The sequence below is a fragment of the Piliocolobus tephrosceles genome, chromosome 6 (assembly GCF_002776525.5).
Source record: "Piliocolobus tephrosceles isolate RC106 chromosome 6, ASM277652v3, whole genome shotgun sequence".
NCBI classification, from domain to species: Eukaryota; Metazoa; Chordata; class Mammalia; order Primates; family Cercopithecidae; genus Piliocolobus; species Piliocolobus tephrosceles.
The window spans coordinates 118136163-118143226 of NC_045439.1; the positions used below are offsets into that span (position 1 = coordinate 118136163).

At 36.1% G+C, this 7064-nt stretch overlaps 1 non-coding gene across 1 annotated transcript; it reads right to left on the bottom strand.

Moving 5' to 3' along the window:
• Window positions 1-4896: 4896 nt before the first annotated feature.
• Window positions 4897-4968, bottom strand: TRNAD-GUC. Its single transcript has one exon. It is a non-coding gene; the product is annotated as a tRNA-Asp (tRNA).
• Window positions 4969-7064: the final 2096 nt, after the last annotated feature.

Here is a 7064-nt window from a genome sequence, read left to right on the forward strand (position 1 = left end):
CTTTGTGTGGGAGCTCCCAACCCACATTTCCTGTCCACACTACCCTAGCAGAGGTTCTCCATGAGGACACTGACCGTATAGCAAACTTCTGCCTGGAAGTCCAGGAATTTCTATACATCATCTAAAATCTAAGTGGAGGTTCCCAAACCTCAGTTATTGACTTTTGTGTACCCACAGGCTCAACACCACATGGAGGCCACCAAGTCTTGGGGCTTGCACCCTTTGAAGCCCCATGGCCTGAGTTCTACGTTGGCCCCTTTCAGTCATCGTGGGAGTGGCTCAGACACACGGCACCAAGTCCCTAAGTTGCACATAGCACAGGAACCCTGGGTCTGACTCAGAAAACCACTTTTTCTTCCTAGGCCTCTGGGCCTGTGATGGGAGGGGCTGCCATGAAGACCTCTAGCATGCCCTGGAGACATTTTCTCCATTGTCTTGGTGATTAACATTTGACTCCTCTTTACTTATGCAAATTTCTGCAACCACCTTGAATTTATCCTCAGAAAATGGGATTTTCGTTTCTATCACATTATCAGGCAGCAAATTTTGTGAACTTTTATGCTCTGCTTCCCTTATAAAACTGAATGCCTTTAACAGCACCCAAGTCACCTCTTGAATGTTTGCTGCTTGGACATTTTTTCTGTCAGATACCCTAAATCATCTCTCTCAAGTTCAAAGTTACACAAATCTCTAGGGCAGGGGCAAAATGCCACTAATCTCTGCTAAAACATAATAAGAGTCATTTTTGCTCCAGTTCCCAACAGGTTTCTCATTTCCACCTGAGGACACTTCTCTCTCAAGTTAAAAGTTACACAAATCTCTAGGGCAGGGGCAAAATGCCACTAATCTCTGCTAAAACATAACAAGAGTCATTTTTGCTCCAGTTCCCAACAGGTTTCTCATTTCCACCTAAGGACACTTAAGCCTGGACTTTATTGTCCATATCTCTATCAGCATTTTGGGCAAAGTCATTCAACAAGTCTTGAAGAAGTTCCACACTGTTCACATTTTCCTCTCTTCTTCTGAGCCCTCCAAACTGTTCCAACCTCTGCTTGTTACCCAGTTAAAAAGTCACTCTCACATCATTTGGTATCTTTTCAGCAGCACCCCACTGTATTGGTACCAATTTACTGTATTTGTCCTTTTTCACACTGCTGATAAAGACATACTCAAAACCGGGCAATTTAGAAAAGAAAGAGGTTTATTGGACTTACAGTTCCACATGTCTGAGGATGTCTCACAATCATGGTGGAAGGCAAGGTGAAGCAAGTCACACATTACATGTGGATGGCAGCAGGCAAAAAGAGAGCTTGTGTGGAGAAACTCCCATTTTTAAAATCATCAGATCTCATGAGACCCATTCACTATCATGAGAATGGCATGGGAAAGGCCCACCACCATGATTCAGTAACCTCCCTCCAGGTCCCTCCCACAACACACGGGAATGATGGGAGCTACAAGATGAGATTTAGGTGGGGACACAGCCAAACTATATCAGTGACTATAGTCAAAATAATTTTATTGTACATTTTATGATAACTGAAAGAGTATATTTGGATTTTTTGTAACACAAAGGATAAATGCTTGAGGAGACAGATACCCCATCATGATGTGATTATTATGCATTGTATGCCTATATCAAAACTCTCATGTGCCCCATAAATACATACACCTACTATGTAGTCACAATTAAAATTTTAAAAAGTTTAATGTTTTACATCTTTCATCAGCTTTTGGAAATAGAAAGTGCCCTACCTTTTATTTTGACAGTAGGTTTTCTGAAAATCATAGAATTGTTTTATCAACTTTTCCTTTATTATATCTATTGCTACATGAGACTCACATCAGTTTAGTAATGGTAATAATGATGATGATAACTGCTACCATTTGGTGAACAATTATACGCCAAATATCATTTGTGTGAATTGACCATGACATTATTTACTTGTTCTTATTTGTTACTGTTTTTGTTTCCATATAAATACAAACTTACAAAAACTATGCAATAATAGTAAGAGAACACCCATACATATTTTACCAAGATTCACTAATTTTACATTTTCTTCAGTTTGCTTTATCATTGTCTCCTCTCTCTCTCTCTCTCCTTCTCTTGTATTCTCTCGCTTTCACTTTATGTCTATTGGTAGTAGTTATCAATTGTAGTTTAACAGATTACCTTCAAAACTTAGCAGTGTTGTACATTTCAGTATCATTTAGCTTTATCTAGCTTAGGATTTCATATGAAAAGAAACATATAGTATATATTCATTATTGGGTAGTAAATCACTCCAAAACCTGGCAACCTAAAACAAACACCTTTCAACATACCACACCATTTGCAAGGATTGGAATCAGGGAGCAACTCAGCTGGATGTCTCGCTTAGGATCTCTCTTAAGATTGTGCTCAATATGTCTGCAGAGTGTATCCTGAAGATCCTGAAAGTCTGAGAGATGGTAAGGCTACACTGACTCTTACAAACTCCTCTTGAAAACATATACCATCCCTCTGCCTTCTAGTCCTGAAAAGCAAGTCTCCAAAATCCAGCCCATGAAATACCTCGAGGCAGGGATCATGAGAGTCCTTTCTGGAGGTTACCTTCTAAAATATGTATGGAATTTTTATTTTTCTGAATCTTATAAAAATAATCTAGAGACATTGTTTCTTATTACCCCTAAATATATCAGGAAGTTTCTGAACAACAGGAATATTCTCTTACATGACAGCAGTACAATTATCAAAATAAGGAGATTTGATATTGATAAATATTATCCACAACTCTAACCAGTATTCAGATTGCATCAACTGTATCAATAATTTCCTTTACAGCTTTTTTTTTTTGTTTAGTCAGAGGTGCAATCCATGATTTCAAAATTTGTTTTAACCCTCATGACTCTTCAGCTTCTTTTAATCTAGAATATCTCTCAGCTGTTCTGTCTTTCTTTAACCTGTCATGTTGAAGAGTACAGGCTAATTACTTTGTACATTGAGACTCGATTTGATTTATTTTATGTGTCTTTTTTTTTTTTTTGAGATGGAATCTTATTCTGTCACCCAGACTGGAGTGCAGCACCGTATTGGCCCACTGCAATCTCTGCATCCCAGGTTCAAGTAATTCTTTTGCCTGAGTCTCCTGAGTAGCTGAGATTATAGGTACGTGTCACCATGCTTGGCTAATTTTTGTATTTTTAGTAGAGACAGAGTTTCAGCATATTGGCCAGTCTGGTCTTGAAGTCCTGACCTCATGATCTACCCACCTGGGTCTCCCAATGTGCTGGGATTACAGGCATGAGCCACCACGCAGGGCTATTTTATATTTCTTTATTATTTGATTTAGGTCATGCATTTTGACAAGAATACCACAGAAATTATATTCTATCTGGAGAAACATGATATCAATCTGTCCCAGCAATGGTGCTTTATCTTTGCTCAATTGCTTAAGGTGGATATTATCAAGTTGCTCATGTAATCTTATGGTTTTTTTCTTCCTGTATTAAATAATTTGTAAGGAGATGTTTTAAGACTATGTAAAAGTGTTCTGGCCTTCATTTTTTTTAAACTTTCACGTACCAGTTTTAACATCTTTTGATGGTTTTCTAACTTCATCTAATTCTATATCTATATATGTTAAAATTCTACAGTACAGTTTCCTCATTTACTTGCTTATTTGTGCATTTATTTATATCATGGATTCCTATTTCTTAAACTGGGTTATAATTGATTAGTGTAATGATTTATTTTGATGATCAAATTGTCACAGATTTAGCCAATGGAACCCCCTTTGTGATAATATTTACATCCTTTTAATATTTCCATAATATTTTGGAAGCATGTTATGAACTGAAAGTTTATATTCCCATCCCTAAATGTATATGTTAAAGTTTTAACTCCCAATTGCATGGCATTTGGAGTCAGTGGTCTTTGCAAGGTAATTTGGTTTGGGTCATGAGGTGGGGTCCCATGATGGGATTAGTGTCCTTACTAAAAGTGGAAGACAAACTAGAACTCTCTGTCTCCACCAGTGAAGACCATTGAAGACATGGAGAGGAAAGAGAAGGAAGAGGACTCTCACTAGGATCCAAATTGGATGGCACCTTGAACTTGGAGTTCTCCACCTCCAGAAGTAGAAGAAATAAGTGTCTGTTGTTACATTCAGTCCACAGTATTTTGTTATAGCAGCCTGAACAGACTAAGACCTAGCACTTTCTTATTTTCTGATGCAAAAAGTTATTTCAGGCCCATCTTTTATTTGTTCTCACTTCCAACTCTGAAATCAGCATATTCTCCAAGGAATCCTTGTTCTTATTAGTGAAATATGGCATATAATAAGCAACTAGTAGATAAGTTTAATGGTAGTTGTTATTATTTCTAGACCCTTTCTGCAGAGAGCTACAATATAGACACATAGTTTACATATATTGAAACCATGATTGCATATTGATACATTATCTCTGATATCAAACAAACCCCACAAGGTACATTCTAGTCTTTTGCCTTTCCATTGGTAACATTGTTTTGGAACTGTGAGAAATCTGGTTCCTATGATTTCCAAGAGCTTATTTATTTCCTTAAGTTGATAAAAAATAGTTTCAGAATTTTTTTTTTGAGACGGAGTCTCGCTCTGTCGCCCAGGCTGGAGTGCAGTGGCCGGATCTCAGCTCACTGCAAGCTCCGCCTCCCGGGTTTACGCCATTCTCCTGCCTCAGCCTCCTGAGTAGCTGGGACTACAGGCGCCCGCCACCTCGCCTGGCTAATTTTTTTTTTTAGTAGAGACGGGGTTTCACCGTGTTAGCCAGGATGGTCTCGATCTCCTGACCTTGTGATCCGCCCTTCTCGGCCTCCCAAAGTGCTGGGATTACAGGCTTGAGCCACCGCGCAGGGCCAAAGTATCTACTTGCCTCCCCGTCAGGAAATCGAACCCTGGTCTCCCGCGTGACAGGCAGGGATACTCACCACTATACTAACGAGGACTCCTTCAGAATTTTTAAAGATACCACTAGATATGTTTTGGCTGTTTCCATGCCCAAATCTCATCTTGAATTGTAGTTTCCACAATCTCCATGTGTTGTGGGAGATAACTGAATGATGGGGATGATTATCCCTAGCTGTTCTCATGTTAGTGAGTGAGTGAGTTCTCATGAGATCTGATGGTTTTCTAAGGGGCTTTCTCCACCTTTGCTCAGCACTTCTCTCTCCTGCCACCCCGTGAAGAGGTGCCTTCCACCACCATGATTGTAAGTTTCCTGAGGCTTCCCAATTTACTCAGAATTGTGAGTCAATTAAACTCTTCTCTTCATAAACTACCCCGTCTCGGATATTTCTCCATAGCAGCATGAGAATGGACTAATACGTCACTATAAAAGGAAATCTACTCAATGTTGTTTAATGTTTGTTTCCAAACATCAAACTTATCACTGATTTGCTTTTTGTAAAATTTACATTTACATACAGTACAACGGACTAATCTTAATTTTACAACTTAATACATTTTTCAAATGCATACACAAATATAAGCCCCATGCTTTTCAAAATAAAAACACGTTTATTGCACTCAAAAGTTTCTTACTGCCTCTTCTTGCACAGAACAACCACTGATCTGTTCTAGAACTTCATATATACGGGATTATTTAGTATGTGTTTTTCTTTTGTGTCCAGCTTTTTCTTCTCTTTAGAATGTTTTCAGAACTCATTCATGTTGTGTTTCTTTCTTTTTATCATTAAGTAGTATTCTATTAGACAAATATGCTAAAATGTGTGTATATATTGCTGATGGAACTCTGGGTTATTGTCAGTTTTTTCTATTGTAAATGAAGCTGCTATGAACATATTTTTATAAGTCTTTTGTAGGCCTACATCCTAATTTCCCTTGGAAAAGTAACTAGGAATAGAATTACATGGTTGCAGAATAAATGCATGTTTAATTTGATAAGAAAATGCAAACTTTCTTTCAAATTTCATTATACCATTTTACCCTTTTATCATCAATGTAAGAGGTCATTCCATAACCTCACTTACATTTGTTGTTGTCACTCTTGATTTATCCATTTTTGGCTGCTTGCAGTTTCATGTGTTTGTGGTCCTAATTTGCATTTCTCTGATGGCTCATGATATTCAACATCTTTTAATGTAATTATTGGCCATTGATACATCTTTATGTGTGAATTGTCTGTACAAGTATTTTTGCTTACTATTAGTGGATTACTTGCTTATTATTATTGACTTGTGGGTGTTCTTCATATATTCTGAGCATAAATCCTTCCCAGATATATGCATTGTGAATATTTTCTCCTTGTCTGTGGCTTGAGATAAAGGTTGACAATCCTGTAGTAATAATAATGATTATAATAATTACTATGATTTATAACTTGTTGAGAAAGTATTATGTAGTAGGTATTTGAATCAGTGCATTAGACACACCATGTCATATAATCTTGACAACCTCAGAGAAATTCTGACAATTTACTTGAGAATACTATTTTTTCATTATTTATTCATTTTTATATTATTGTTAAGACTAATAAACATATTAAAGAAATGACTCAACAAATCTAGTTTTATATTATTTTACTTATCACTTCTATTTTTCCAAAACAACTTTTCAACTAACATTTTAAAATTAAATTAACACAAAATATTAAATTCAATTATTTTATTTAATTAAATTAATAAAAAATTAATAGAAATCTTTAAAATTTTATAATTGCTTTTTTTTAGAGTATATAATTCTTTTTTAGAATACATTACTCTTTGGAGAATAGAAAGTACATAGAATTTTCATACTCATAGTTTCTATCATCTTATCATTCTTCTTTATATTCTGAAATAATTTACCATGTAGATCTTCAACACCTCTGTAAAGTTTTGTTTGCATAATTCCATTGAATTTTTCTTCTCAGCAATTATGTGTTTAAATAGCTATGATTTTTTCTCACTTTTCTCAGTATTTTTCTATAATTTCTAAATTAATTTTATATAATTTATATAAGTGCAATTATCTTTGAAATCACATTTTTAAAATGTGAATATTTGGAAAGATTTTTCAAGCTTTGGGTAAGTTCTTCTCAAA